Source organism: Aristolochia californica, unplaced genomic scaffold, assembly GCF_029961685.1.
Source record: "Aristolochia californica isolate CCGP_79_NKW_82.1479 unplaced genomic scaffold, dmAriCali1.0.hap1 SCAF_9, whole genome shotgun sequence".
In the NCBI taxonomy this organism is placed as follows: domain Eukaryota; kingdom Viridiplantae; phylum Streptophyta; class Magnoliopsida; order Piperales; family Aristolochiaceae; genus Aristolochia; species Aristolochia californica.
Window position 1 is genome coordinate 7,110,098 of NW_027182290.1, and position 15,604 is coordinate 7,125,701.

Sequence of the window (15,604 nt, forward strand, 5' to 3'; positions counted from 1 at the left end):
CTAACAATTGTAATTCCTACTCATGTTCATCGCAAAAAGATATTTCATCTCACAAGCACAAAATTGTCTTCTCCTAAAAATTATAATAGCTAATTGGCTACGCCAAATTTGACTCTGTTATCAATCAACAATTTGTGTATAATCCACTATTGCATCACTAGGGAAGCTTTGAAGCAAATTTTCAGATATACCAAGTGTACTTATACTCATAGTATAAAATTTTGAATATATCATTTGACATCTATCATTTTAATTAACTAAATTATGTCATATTCTAATTAGAATTGGGCTAAAGATCCTAGGACACTAAGTCGACTTTTGGTTATTGTTTATTTTTGGGACCAGATCTTTAATTAAAAGCATATTTAAAAATAGTGGATCTAGATGGATATACATGAAAACATGTCATCTAAGAAGGTTGTATTTAAAATTATCTTATTTTATTTGACTCTGGAAAATTGATAATATTCCATTTCTAATTATATATTTGCAAGTTGGACTATAAGAAATTTTTTATTTTAATAAAGACAAATGATTCAATGTATAGAAGGTGGTGGAATTTGTTACGCATATATGCTAGGTGTCTCTTATCTACGCGTTAGTTAGTGGAAGAATTCCAAATTTGCTAGAGTCGACTAATCCCTGGCCGTTGACATGAGGCGAGGGGAAAGCACACTTAAAAGAAGGGGGAAGAAAAAAACTTCCACCATCCCCTTCTCCCTCCGACCTTATCTCAAGTAAACAAAGAACATCTACCCTTCCACTTCTTTGCTTACCTCAAAGATTTTTTTTAATTATAACAAAACAATATTTTCTTATAAACTCTAAGTGAAGCTAATAGTATTATTTTACCTGGTAGGATTAACTCTAAACAAATGAAACCAAGGCTTTATTTATCCACTATTTAATTAAAGGGTACATTTAAGAATACTTCATGTAGAAGGTACATTTAATAAAGACAAATGATTCAATGTATAGAAGGTGGTGGAATTTGTTAAGCATATATGCTAGGTGTCTCTTATCTACGCATTAGTTAGTGGAAGAATTCCAAATTTGCTAGAGTCGACTAATTAATAATCCCTAGCCGTGGACATGAGGCGAGGGGAAAGCACACTTAAAAGAAGGGGGAAGAGAAAACTTTCACCATCCCCTTCTCCCTCCCACCTTATCTCAAGTAAAAAGAGAACATCTACCCTTCCACTTCTTTTCTTACCTCAAATATTTTTTTTTAATTATAACAAAACAATATTTTCTTATAAACCCTAAGTGAAGCTAATAGTATTATTTTACCTAGTAGGATTACCTCTAAACAAATGAAACCAAGGCTTTATTTATCCACTATTTAATTAAAGGGTGCATTTAAGAATACTACATGTAGAAGGTACATTTAATAAAGACAAATGATTCAATGTATAGAAGTGGTGGAATTTGTTACGCATATATGCTAGGTGTCTCTTATCTACGCATTAATTAGTGGAAGAATTCCAAATTTGCTAGAGTCGACTAATCCCTAGCCGTTTACATGAGGCGAGGGATAGCACACTTAAAAGAAGGGGGAAGAGAAAACTTCCACCATCCCCTTCTCCCTTTCACCTTATCTCAAGTAAAATGAGAACATCTACCCTTCCACTTCTTTGCTTACCTCAAAGTTTTTTTTTTAATTATAAAAAAACAATATTTTCTTATAAATTCTAAGTGAAGCTAATAGTATTATTTTACCTGGTAGGATTAACTCTAAACAAATGAAACCAAGGCTTTATTTATCCACTATTTAATTAAAGGGTAAATTTAAGAATACTACATGTAGAAGGTACATTTAACAAAGACAAATGATTCAATGTATAGAAGGTGGTGGAATTTGTTACGCATATATGCTAGCTGTCTAAGCTAGCAAGTGTCTCTTATCTATGCATTAGTTAGTGGAAGAGTTCCTAATTTGCTAGAGTTGGTTGGTTAATAATCCCTAGCATTGACATGAGGCGAGGGTAAATCACACTAAAGAGAAGGGCAAAGACAAAAAATTCTCCACCCCCTCCCCCTCCCACCTTATTTCCAATGGAAAGAGAACATCTACCCTTTCATTTCTTTGCCTACCTCAAAGAAATTTTTAATTATAATAAAATAAGATTTTCTTCTAAGCTCTAGAGTGAAGCTAATAGTATTATTTTAACTTGGTTTTATTAACTCTAAATAAATGAAACTAAGGCTTTATTTATCCACTAAATCTATAATTAAAGGGTACATTTAAGAATACATTTAGGAGGTACATTTAATAAAACAAATGATTCAATGTATACAAGGTGATGAAATTTGTTACGCGGTTATGCTAGGTGTCCAAGCTAGCTGGTGTCTCTTATCTACTCATTACTTAGTGGAAGTTTTCCTAATTTGCAAGAGTCGGCAATGTAATTATCCCTAACATTAACATGAGGTGACGAGAAAGCACACTTAAGAAATGGGTGAAGAGAAATTTTTTCCCGCCCCCACCCCTCCTACCTTATTTCATGTGGTAAGAGAACTTCTACCCTTTCAGTTCTTTGCCTACCTCAAAGAATTTTTTTAATTATAATAAAATAAAATTTTCTTCTAAACTCTGGGGTGAAGATAATAGTATTATTTTACCTTGGTTGGATTAACTCCAAACAAATTAAAGCAAGGCTTTATTTATCCACTAAAATTTTAATTATTGGGTACTTTTACCAATACTACATGGGTGCATTTAATAAAGACAAATGATTCAATGTATAGAAGGTGGTGGAATTTGTTACACGGATATGCTAGGTGTCCAAGTTAGCTAGTATTTCTTATGTACGCAGTAGTTAGTGGAAGAGATCCTAATTTGAAAGGGTCGGCAAGTTAATAATCCCTAGGGTTTGAAATGACGTGAAGGAAAAGCACCATTAAGAGCAGGGAAAAGAGAAAAATTCCCCAATGCCCCTCCCCCTCCCTCCATACTTCAAGTGGAAGGAGAACATATACCATTTAACTTTTTTTCCTACCTTAAATTTTTTAAAATTATAATAAAAAATATTTTCTTCTAAACTCTGTGGTGAAGTTAATAGAATTGTTTCCTTGGTTGGATTAAATGTAAACAAATGAAAGTAAAAAATTATTTATCAACTAAATCTTTAATTATAGGGTACATTTAAGAATACTACATTTAGAGGGTACATTTAGTAAAGACAAATGATTCAATGTATAGAAGGTGGTGGGATTTGTTACGTGGATATGCCTTGCCAGGTGTCCAAGCTAGCTAGTGTCTCTTATCTGTGCATTAGTTAGTGGAAGAGTTCCTAATTTGCAAAAGTCGACTAGCTAGTAAGCCCTAGTGTTGACATGAGGAGAAGGGGAAAGCCCACATAAGAGAGGGGAGGAGAGAAAAATTGCCCCATACCCATCCCCCTCTCACCTTATTTCAAGTGGAAAGAGAGCATCTACTCTTTCACTTCTTTGACAACCTCATACAATTTTTTTAATTATAAAAAATAATATTTTTTTATAAACTCTGTGAAGCTAATAGTATTATTTTACCTTAGTTGGATTAACTTTGAACAAATGAAAGCAAGGATTTAGTTATCCACAAAATCTTTAATTAATGGGTACATTTAAGAATACGACATGTAGAGGGTACATTTAATAAAGACAAATAATTCAATGTATAGAAGGTGGTGGAATTTGTTACGCGGATACGCTAGGTGCCAAAGCTAGCTAGTGTGTCTTATCTACTCATTAGCTAGTGGAAGAGTTCCTAATTTGCAAGAGTCGGCTAGTTAATAATTCCTAGCATTGACAAGAGATGAGGGGAAAACACAGTTAATAGAAGGGTGAAGAGAAAAATCTCCCCATCTCTCTCCCTCTCCCACCTTATTTCAAGTGTAAAGAGAAAATCTACCCTTTCACTTGTTTTCTTACCTCAAAGAATTTTTTTAATTATAATAAAATAATATTTTCTTCTAAACTCTGGGTTGAAGCTAATAGTATTATTTTACCTTGGTTAGATTCACTCTAGACAAATGAGGGCAAGGCTTTATTTATCCACTAAATCATATTAAAGGATAAATTTAAGAATACTACATGTAGAGGGTCTATTTAATAATGAAAAATGATTCAATGTATAGATGGAGGTGGAATTTGGAACACGGATATGTTAGGGGTCCAAGCTAGCTAGTGTCTCTTATGTACGCATTAGTTAGTGGTTGAGTTCCTAATTTGCAAGAGTAGACTAGTTAATAATCTCTAGCTGTTGGCATGAGGCGAGGGGAAAGCACACTTAAGAAAAGGGTGAAGAGAAATTTTCCACCATCCTCCTTGTCCCCCCACCTTTTTTCAAGTGGAAAGAGAACATCTACCCTTTCACTTCTTTGGCTACCTCAGAGAAATTTTTTTATTAGAATAAAATAAGATTTTCTTCTAAACTTTGGGGTGAAGCTGATAGTATTATTTTACCTTGGTTGGATTCACTCTAGACAAATGAAAGGAAGGCTTTATTTATCCACTAAATCTTATTAAAGGATACATTTAAGAATACTACATGTAGAGGGTGCATTTAATAATGACAAATGATTCAAAGCATAGATGGAGGTGGAATTTGTTACACAGATATCCTAGGTGTTCAAGTTAGCTAGTGTCTCTTATGTACGTATTAGTTAGTGGTAGAGTTCCTAATTTACAAGAGTCGACTATTTAATAATCCCTAGCCATTGACATGAGGCGAGGGGAAAGCACACTTAAGAGAAGGGCGAAGAGAAAATTTCTCCTATCTGTTGAGTTGTGGTGTCTAATCCTACACTAAGTCGGTACGCGGATTAACCTTCGTGGTAAGGTCGCTGTGGGGGATGGAAGGGGGGCGGAGCCCCCGCCAGATCCACGATATATTAACTGTTGTTTCATTAAGGGCAGTTTGAGAATTTTACTCTGGTATCGTCGTTGCCCTAATTTTCTCTTTATAATTTAAGGACACCACTATTAGGGTTTTATCATCACCTAGAAGTAGTTGGAATTGGAGCTCGAGAGAGGTTAGAGAAAACACCTTTAAGTGTATGCGATTTCTCTTGTAAATTATTTCATCTTTATAGTGGATTACTATAGCGGTGGAAGACTGTATGTAGTCTCACCTTGAGGCAAACCAGTATAAATCTTGTTGTTTTCCATGCTTTCTTTTTCTTTTTTTTTAATTATTATTATTGCTCTCGTTAATTTGGAATTAGGGCATCTAATTCCTATATGTTGAATTTATGGAAAAGAGAAATATTTCATTGACTTGTTTTAATTAGTGTACATGAACCTCTATTTATAATAGAGGAGGTAGTAGAGTCCAATTACAATAAAACTACACTTGTCCCAATTACACCCAAACTCTAACACTTAAAGATAAGTCCTAGCTTAATCACATAACTCAATGTAGATAAAGCTAAACTTAACTCAAACTAAAACTCTTCTTGGTCGTGACCCTAAGATAAAGATACTTTTGTGAGTCCTTCTTGATCTTCCAACTGATGTGATAAGGATGCCACCTCATGATAATCATTGTGGGTCCTACTTCTTATGGGCTTGGGCCCATCTTGTGGGCCTTCCTTAGTATTATGCCCCATCTTATAATAATCTTAGATATGTGGACCTTCCTTGGTCGAGTGGACTTGAGCTTATCTTCCAACACTCCCCCTCAAGCTGGGGGTGAGAGAACAACTTGAACTCCCTGCTTGCTGTAAATGATGTATAGAATATTTTTGTATAAAATGACACATCTTCCAACATTCCCCCTCACGCTGTTGCGTCCTTCGATAAGGCCCTACTGGCATAATATAAGTGAGAGTAAAAATCACTCCTAGCCGGTAAGCCATTGCTTCATACTCCTTTCCTAATGCTGGATGTAGTGCACACTCTATCTTCTATCGGTAGTGTGTCTATCGACATTGCTCTGAAGTGTCCACCACCATGTCCCTCGTCAGGACAATGACTCTCAAGTGGTAGGAGTCATAAAAGTCATTACAGGACGGGGTGGATAACATAGATATAATAATAAGTTCCTCCGTCATGGTTTCTCAACCGTGATATTTTTTGACAAGGCCTATCATGGTTTTCCAACAGTGATATTTTTTTTTGACAGGACCCATCATTGTTTCCCGCCCATGATATTTTTTGATAGGGTATCCTCCCTCATGGTTTCCCAACCGTGATATTTTTTGAAAGGGTATCCTCCGTCATGGTTTCCCAACCGTGATATTTTTTGAAAGGGTATCCTCCGTCATGGTTTCCCAACTGTGATATTTTTTTGATGGGGTAAAATAAATGATGATATGATGCCACCTATTCTTCAATAATAATGTCCCTAAAGAGACATAATAGCAGCAACTGTATATAACACGACCATCTTCCAACACATATAACACAAACCAAATAACAAATTTTGTGAAAGAATCCATGAAATAATTCGATATAAAAATTTCTTCTTAGATGCACAAGCTTCAACTTTTTTTCTCCTCATTTCTTGAATATTTTGGTCACATAAATTTATTCACAACATATGAAATAAAATACCTCTTTCTTGTTCTTCTTATACTTCTCCCTTTCAAGCTAGGAGGTAATGGCAGTGATTCCAGCTTGAACCAAATATCATAGATGTAGAAATAAGTCCAAATAAAAGAGATGTATAAATAAGCCCTCAAACTAGGGAGAAGTGAGATATTTTCCTGATATATCAACTCAAAAAAGGACTCAAAATAATGGGCATAAATTTGGAATTTTCAATTCAACAAAATACCTGCATGACCTTTGATTCTTCCAATGTGAGTATATCTTTAAATATAGATCAGATTGATATGAAATTTTCTTAGTATGAAACTAGACTCAAATACCTTTCATCTAAGTATAAAATTTCTTCATAAAATATAATTATCAGAAAATAAATTATCTGATAGATTTCGGTCTCCATCATCTGGCTGAACTATGTCCGGTTTCTACTTTTTTTTCCAGAATGACCATTGACTCTTCCAAAATCAATATCTCATTATAAAAAAATATTACCGAGAATTGGTTGAATAGGTAAGAAAATAGACTTACACATATATTTCTTTTGATATATAATTCTCCATATAAAGTTTCTTTTTTGATAGCATAAAATACCTCGGAAGTTGAGGCTTTCTCCTGCCTCTCGAACCTCTTTTTCAATCTGATCTTTGCTGCTTCAAATATCGATATCTCTTTGTAGATACCTCAGATAAAAAATTGGTTGAATAGGTAAAAGAATAGACTTACAGATATTTATTTTAATATATATTTCTCCATATAAAGTCTAGTTCTTGTTAGCAATAAATACCTCAGAATCTGAAGCTTGCTGCTGCTGATCGAACCTTTTTGTAATCTGACATTTGCTCATTCAAATATACATATCTCTCTCTATAGATAACTCCGATTGGAACAAATAATTTTTCTTTGAAATGTAGACTCAAATATATTTTCGTCAATATATAGTTTACAATATGAAAAACTCCGTACAGCGGTAAACAAACACAAATAATACTACTGGTATAGGGATTGAAAAAAATAACTATGAACCTAGACTTAGGGTTTAGGTTTTAGAGAAAAGGATCACATTACCTCCGTGAGTTGACCAAGTCAACTCACAGAACCTAGATCTGATACCATGTTGAATTTATGGAAAAGGGAAATACTTCATTGACTTGTTGTAAACAGTGTACATGAACCTCTATTTATAATAGAGGAAGGTAGTAGAGTCCGGTTACAATAAAACTATCCTTGTCCCAATTACACTCAAACTCTAACACTTAAAGATAAGTCCTAGCTTAATTAAATAACTCAATGTAGATAAAAGACAAATGTAACTCAAACTAAAACTCTTCTTGGTCGTGACCCTAAGATAAAAATACTTTTGTGAGTCCTTCTTGATCTTTCAACTGATGTGATAGGGATGCCAACTCATGGTAATCATTGTGGGTCCTACTTCTTATGGGCTTGGGCCCATCTTGTGGGTCTTCCTTGGTCGTGTGGGCTTGAGCTTATCTTCCAACACTAACGACGTCCTCCTCGTCCTCCCACCTTATTTCAAGTGGAAAGAGAACATCTACCCTTTCACTTCTTTGCTTACCTCAATTTTTTTTTACTGATAATAAAATAAGATTTTCTTCTAAACTCTGGGGTGAAGCTAATAGTATTATTTGACCTTGGTTGGATTAACTCAAAACAAATGAAAGCACGGCTTTATTTATCCACCAAATCTTTAATTATAGGGTACATTTAAGAATACTTCATGCCGAGGGTAAATTTAATTAAGGCAAATGATTCAATGTATAGATGGTGGTGGAATTTGTTACTTGAATATGCTAGGTGTCCGAGTTAGCTAGTGTTTCTTATCTACTCATTAGTAAGTGTAAGAGTTCCTAATTGGCAAGACTTGGCAAGTAAATATTCCCTAGCATTGAAAGTTTTTTTGCACTCGAACTATAAATATCCTGCACCATCTGTCGTACATTGCATCATTCACTTATCACTTTCTTGGTGCTTTAATTCTGAGTTTTAGAAAAATTCTGTTGGCTTTTGTTCTTATCGTGGGGACCCTTGCATGCATTAATATACAGTGTGAAGGGAACAAGCAATGGCCCTATTTTAGGGAACAATCAATGGCCCTATTTGCAACACCAACCCACGCCTAGCGCGCGTTGCGCTAACCCGCTTGAGTTTGATTGTTGGAAAAGACTTCCAATGGAATCAGTGAACATATGCCTATTGAATTAGTGAGGGAAAACACACTTAAGAGGAGGGCGAAGAGAAAAATTCCCCCATCCCCCTTCCCCTCTCACCTTATTTCAAGTGGAAAGACAACATCTACCCTTTCACTTCATTATCTACATCAAAGATTTTTTTTAACTATAATAAAATTGGATTTTCTTCTAAACACTGGGGTGAAGCTAATAATATTATTTTACCTTGGTTGGGTTAAATCTAAACAAATGAAAGCAATGCTTTATTTATCAGCTAAAAATTTAATTCTAGGGTACATTTAAGAATACTACATGTAGAGGGTACATTTAATAAAGACAAATGATTCAATGTATAGAAGGTGGTGGAATTTGTTACGCGGACATGCTAGGTGTCCAATCCAGCTAGTGTCTCTTAGCTACTCATTAGTTAGTGGAAGAGTTCCTAATTTTCAAGAGTCGGATAGTTAATAATCCTAGCGTTGACATGAGGTGAGGGGAAAGCCACTTAAGAGAAGGGCGAAGAGAAAAATTTCCCCATCCCCCTCCCCCTCCCACCTTATTTAGAGTGGAAAGAGAACATCTACCCTTTCACTTCTTTGCCTACCTCAAAGAATTTTTTTAATTATAATAAAATTAGGTTTTCTTCTAAACTTTGGGGTGAAGCTATATTATTATTTTGCCATGGTTGGATTAACTCAAAACAACTGAAAACATGGCTTTATTTAACCACTAAATCTAGTTAAAAGATACATTTAAGAATACTACATGTAGAGGGTACATTTAATAAACCAAATGATTCAATGTATAGAACGTGGTGGAATTTGTTATGCGGATATGCTAGATGTCCAAGCTAGGTAGTGTCTCTTTTCTACACATTATTTAGTGGAAGAGTTCTTAATTTGCATGAGTCGAATAGTTAATAATCCCTAGCTGTTGACATGAGGTGAGGGGAAAGCACACTTAGGCCCTGTTAGTGCACAGCGTAAGTGAAATGTATTTCACTTATGCTGGGTAAAAGGAGCCAAAAGCTGTTAGTGCCTAGTGTAAGTGATGGAGGAAAGTAAAATACAAATGTATTTCACTTTCCCCGTTTTAGGCATAATGGGAGGGAAAGTGAATTCAGAGGGGTCGACTCTGAATTCACTTTTCCTCCCTCAATTACACTGGAGTCGGGCTGTCGGGAAGGAAGGCTCTGTAGAATGAAGGTTTTGGAGAAAAAAATTCTCTCTTGCTCGTTCACGACCTTTGGTGATTTCAATCGCCCTCTGTGCGACATGTCTCCGGTGCTCGACTTCCTTCCTCTCACCGTCCCCAGCACCGACGACCTTCATCGACATCTCTCCCCTCTTTGTAACCTCTCCGGCTCCTCCCTCCGTCACGACCGTGGGAAATTTCAATCGCTCCCCTTGCGACCTCTCCCCGGAGCTTGTCTCTCTTCCCCAGCACCGACGACCGTCGGCCACTGCCCCTCTCTACAACCTCTCTGGCTCGATTCGGAAGAAAGTAGGATAAAAATTTCTTCCTATTCATCGATGGTTAATTGTTCTTGTAGGTCTTTGTTTAGAGCATTAGCTATTGAAAATCATTATTAGTATTTAATAAAAGCAATATATTTTAGATAGTTAAGCATGTATGGGGGTATGTCTCAGATTTGCAATGGCTTGACTGAACATGGAATAAAGAGTTTCACTGTGGTAACTTCTGTTTATTATATAAGTACTGATGCTTCATTTGAAGTGAAAATGAGTGTGTTTGTGGTGGAGAACATTGTGAAGATAACAATGAAAGTGAAATAAAGACAATGATAGTCGTGATGGAGTTGAGGATGATGCAGACACTCAAAGAAGTACTCAGAGGGAGTCTGTAGTACAATCTGTAAGAGCATCATATTATCGAGTTGTTTTAGCAATTTAGATGTGGCGAAATTATTGACTATTATGTTTTAATGCCACTAAATATTTTTTGTGTTGTATTTTTGTATGTACATATGTAATTTTTTATATTAAAAAGGTGATTGAGTTATATTTTTATTATTACGATGTTTGTGTAGTATGCTATGTAGTACGATATTTGTATAATTATTTCATATTTAGATATTAAAAAATTAAAATTTTATTAAAATTTTAATAATATAAAATAATCATTTGTTTTAATTATTATATTTAATATATTTTATTTATTAAATAATATTAATTTAATTTTATGAAAGTCAGATATATCAAAATATTTTATTTAATAATTAATCTATCTGTACTTTACACCACTCTTTCCATTATACACACTAACACAAACAAGTACTTTACACTGTACTTTACATTGTGCACACTAACACAAACAAGTACTTTACATTGCACTTTCCATTGCGCACACTAACACAAACAAGTACTTTACTTTCCCTCTCACTTTCCCTTCCACTTTCCCCTTGCACTTACATTGTGCACTAAACCCCCCCTTAAGTGAAGGGCGAAGAGAAAAATTCCCCCATCCCCATTGCCCTCCCACCTTATTTCTAGTGGAAAGAGAACATCTACCCTTTCACTTCTTTGCCTACCTCAAATAATTTTTTTTCTTATATTAAAATAATATTTTCTTCTAAATTCTGGGGTGAACCTAATAGTACTATTTTACCTTGGTTGGATTAACTCTAAACAAATGAAATCAAGGCTTTAGTTATCCACTAAATCTTTAATTAATGGGTACATTTAAGAATACTACATGTAGAGGGTACATTTAATAAAGACAAATGATTCATTGTATAGAAGGTTGTGGAATTTGAAACGCGGATATGCAAGGTGTCCAAGCTTGCTAGTGTCTCCTATCTACGCATTAGTTAATAGAAGAGTTCCTAACTTTCAATAGTCGGCTAGTTAATAATCCCTAGCGTTGACATGAGGCAAGGGGGAAAGCACACTTAAGTGAAGGGCGAAGAGAAAAATTCCCTCATCACCCTCCCCCTCCCCCTTCCACCTTATTTCAAGTGGAAAGAGAACATCTACCCTTTCACTTTTTTTCCTACCTCAAAGATATTTTTTTTACTTATAATAAAATTAGATAAACTTCTTTAAAGAATTTTTTCTATTATATTAAAATAATATTTTCTTCTAAATTCTGGGGTGAACCTAATAGTATTATTTTACCTTGGTTGGATAAACTCTAAACAAATGAAAGCAAGGCTTTATATATCCCCTAAAATTTTAATTAAAGGGTACATTTACGAATACTACATGTCGAGGGTAAATTTAATAAAGACAAATGATTCAATGTATAGAAGGAGGTGGAAATTGTTACACGGATATGCTTGGTGTATCCAGTGTCTCTTATCTACTATTCCCTAGAGTTGAAAGTTTTCTTGTGCCCTAACTATAACTATCCCGCACCCTCCGTCATACATCTCATCGTTCACTTATCACTTTCTTGGGGCTTTGATTTTGATTTTTAGAAAGATTCTGGTGGCTTTTGTCCTTTTCGTGGGGACCCTTACATGCTTTAATATACTGTGTCAAGGGAACAAGCAACAACCCTATTTGCCACACCAACCCGCGCCTCGTGCGTGTTGCGCTAACGTGCTTGAGTTTGATTTATGGATAAGATTTCCAATGGACTCGGTCAACATATGCCTATTAAATGAGTGAGGGAAAGTACACTTGTGTTGGAAGAGCCAACATATCTAATAGTATTGTAAGATGGGCCACACGACCAAGGAAGTCCCACATATTTAAGAGTATTATAAGATGGACCCAAGCTGATAAGAAGTAGGACCACCATGATTACCACGAGCTTGCATCCTTATCACATAGGTAGGAAGATCAAGAAGGACTCACAAAGATAACCATGAGCTGACATCTTTATCTTATGGTCACATCCTCATAGAAGAGTTCTAGTTTGATTTATGTTGTCTTCCATTGTATTGAGTTATTTAATTATTATAGGATTTATCTTTAAGAGTTAGAGTTTGGGTGTAATTGGGACAAAGGTAGTTTTATTGTAATTGGATTCTACTACTTCCTCTATTATAAAAAGAGGTTCATGTACTCTGATTATAACAAGTCATGGAAGTATTTCTGTTTTTCATAAATTCAACATGGTATCAGAGCAGGTTCTTAGAGTTGACTTGGTCAACCCATTGAGGTAATGTGATTCATTTCTAATCTATTCTCTCAAGCAGTTTAGGGTTCGTATTTATTTTTTTTTGTCCCTACATCCGTTAGTTGTTTTATGTTTTTAAACTCTATACTGAGCTTTTCATATTACAAATTATATATTGATGGAAATATATTTGAGTCTACTTTCTATGGAAAAACTATTTTTTCCTATCGGAGTTATCTACACAGAGAAATCGATATTTGAACCAGCGAAAGTTAAATTGCAAAAGAGGTTCGAGCAGCAACAGAAAGCTTCAACTTCTGAGGTATTTTATACTATCAAGAACGAGACTTTCTAAGGAGAATTGTAGATCAAAAGAAATATTTGTAAGGCTATTATCTTACCTATTCAACCAATTCTCGATCTGAGTTATCTAGAAAGAGAAATTGATATTTGAGACAGCGAAGACCAGATTGATAAGGACTTTGGAGCAACAGTAGAAAGCTTCAACTTCCAAGGTATTTTATGCTATCAAGAAAGAGACTTTATATGGAGAATTATATATCAAAAAAATATATGTAAGTCTAGTTTCTTACCTATTCAACCAATTCTCTATATAAGGTTTTTATAAGCAGATATTGATCTTTGAAGAGTCAATGGTCTTATTTAAAAAAAAGCAGAAAAATTACTTGGTTTGGCCAGATGATAGAGACCAAAATCTATCAGATTATTTATCTTCTAATAATTATATTTTATGAAGAGAAGTTATATTTGGATGAAATTTATTTAATTCTAGTTTCATAAGGATAAAATTTCATGACAATCTAATCTATATTTAAAGATATATTCGCATTGGAAGAATCAAAGATTATGCTGGTGTCCTATTGCATTGAAAAGTCCAAATTTAAGCCGATTGTTTTGCGCCACTTTTTGAGTTGCTATATCAGGAAAACATCTCACTTCTCCCTAGTTTGAGGGCTTATTACTACATCTATGATATTTGGTTTAAGCTAGGATCACTGCCATTACCTCCCAGTTTGAGGGGGAGAAGTACAAGAAGTACAAGAAAGAGGTATTTTATTTCATATGTTGTGGATAAGTTTTTGTGACCAAAATATACAAGAAAGGGGGAGCACAAAAAATGATGCTTCTGTATCTAAGAAGAAAATTTTATATCAGATTATTTCATGGGTCCTTTTACAAGGTTTATTATTTGGTTCATGTAATGTGTGTTAGAAGATGGTCGTGTTATATGGGCCCAAGCCCATTTGAACTGCAACTATTATGTCTCTTTGGATAAGACATTATTATTGAAGAAGAGGTGGCCTCAGTATCTATGTTACATCACCGTGACGGAGGAACTTATTACTACATCTACTACTCATGAGAGTCCGTGCCCGGTGCTCGGATTGGGACACCATGAAGAACGATCTTATTACTACTTCTATGTTACATCACCATGATGGAAGAGCTTATTACTACATCAATGTTATACACCCCCACCCCCCCCCCCCCCCCCCCCCCCCCCCCCCCCCCCCTAAATTGGCATTTATTACTCCTAGCATGGGTTATGATTGGAGCATGGAGCAATGTCATACGGCTTGGAATGATTTTACTCTCACTTATCTTGGGCCAACTGGACCTCATGGAAGATAGCACAAGCGTGAGGGTGAGTGTTGGAAGATATGGAGGACTGTCATTCTGTACAAAAAGATCCTATACATTATTTGCAGCAAGCTGGGAGTTCATAATGTTCTCTCACGCTCAACTTGAGGGGGAGTGTTGGAAGAGCCTACATATCTAAGAGAATTATAAGATGGGCTACATGACCAAGGAATGCCCACATATCTAAGAGTATTGTAAGATGAGCCACACGACCAAGGAAGACCCATGTATCTAAGAGTATTGTAAGATGGGCCCAAGTTGATAAAAAGTAGGACCCACCATGATTATTACGAGCTGACATCCTTATCACATAAGTTGGAAGATCAAGAAGGACTCACAAAGATAACCACAAGCTGGTTAGAAGATCAAGAAGGACTCACAAAGATAACCACGGGCTGACATGTTTCTCTTGTGGTCACATCCTCATAGAAGAGTCTTATTTTGAGTTATGTTGTCTTCTATTATATTGAGTTATTTAATTATGCTAGGACCTTATTTTTAAGAGTTAGAGTTTGGGTGTAATTGGGACAAAGGTAGTTTTATTGTAATTGGACTCTACTATCTACCTCTATTATAAATAGAGGTTCATATCCGTTGATATAAGTCGATCAAGTATTTTCTATTATCCATAAATTCAACATTAAGATAACGGCGAAGAGAAAATTCCCCCATCCCTCTCCCTTTCCCACCTTATTTCAAGTGGAAAGAGAACATCTACCCTTTCACTTCTTTAAATACCACAAAGAATTTTATTAATTATAATAACATAAGATTTCTTCTAAACTATGGGGTGAAGCTAATAGTTTTATTTTACCTTGGTTGGATTAACTCTAAACAAATAAAAGCATGGCTTTATTTATCCACTAAATCTTTAATTAAAGGTTACATTTAAGAATACTATATGTGGAGGGAAAATTTGATAAAGACAAATGATTCAATGTATAGAAGGTGGCGGAATTTTTTACATGGATATGCTAGGTGTCCAAGCTAGCTATGTCTCTTATCTACTCATTAGTTAGTGTAAGAGTTCATAATTTAGTAGAGTTGGCTGGTTAATAATCCCTAGAGTTGAAAGTTTTTTTACACCTTAAACATAATTGTCCCGCACCCTTTGTTATACATCACGTCATTCACTTATC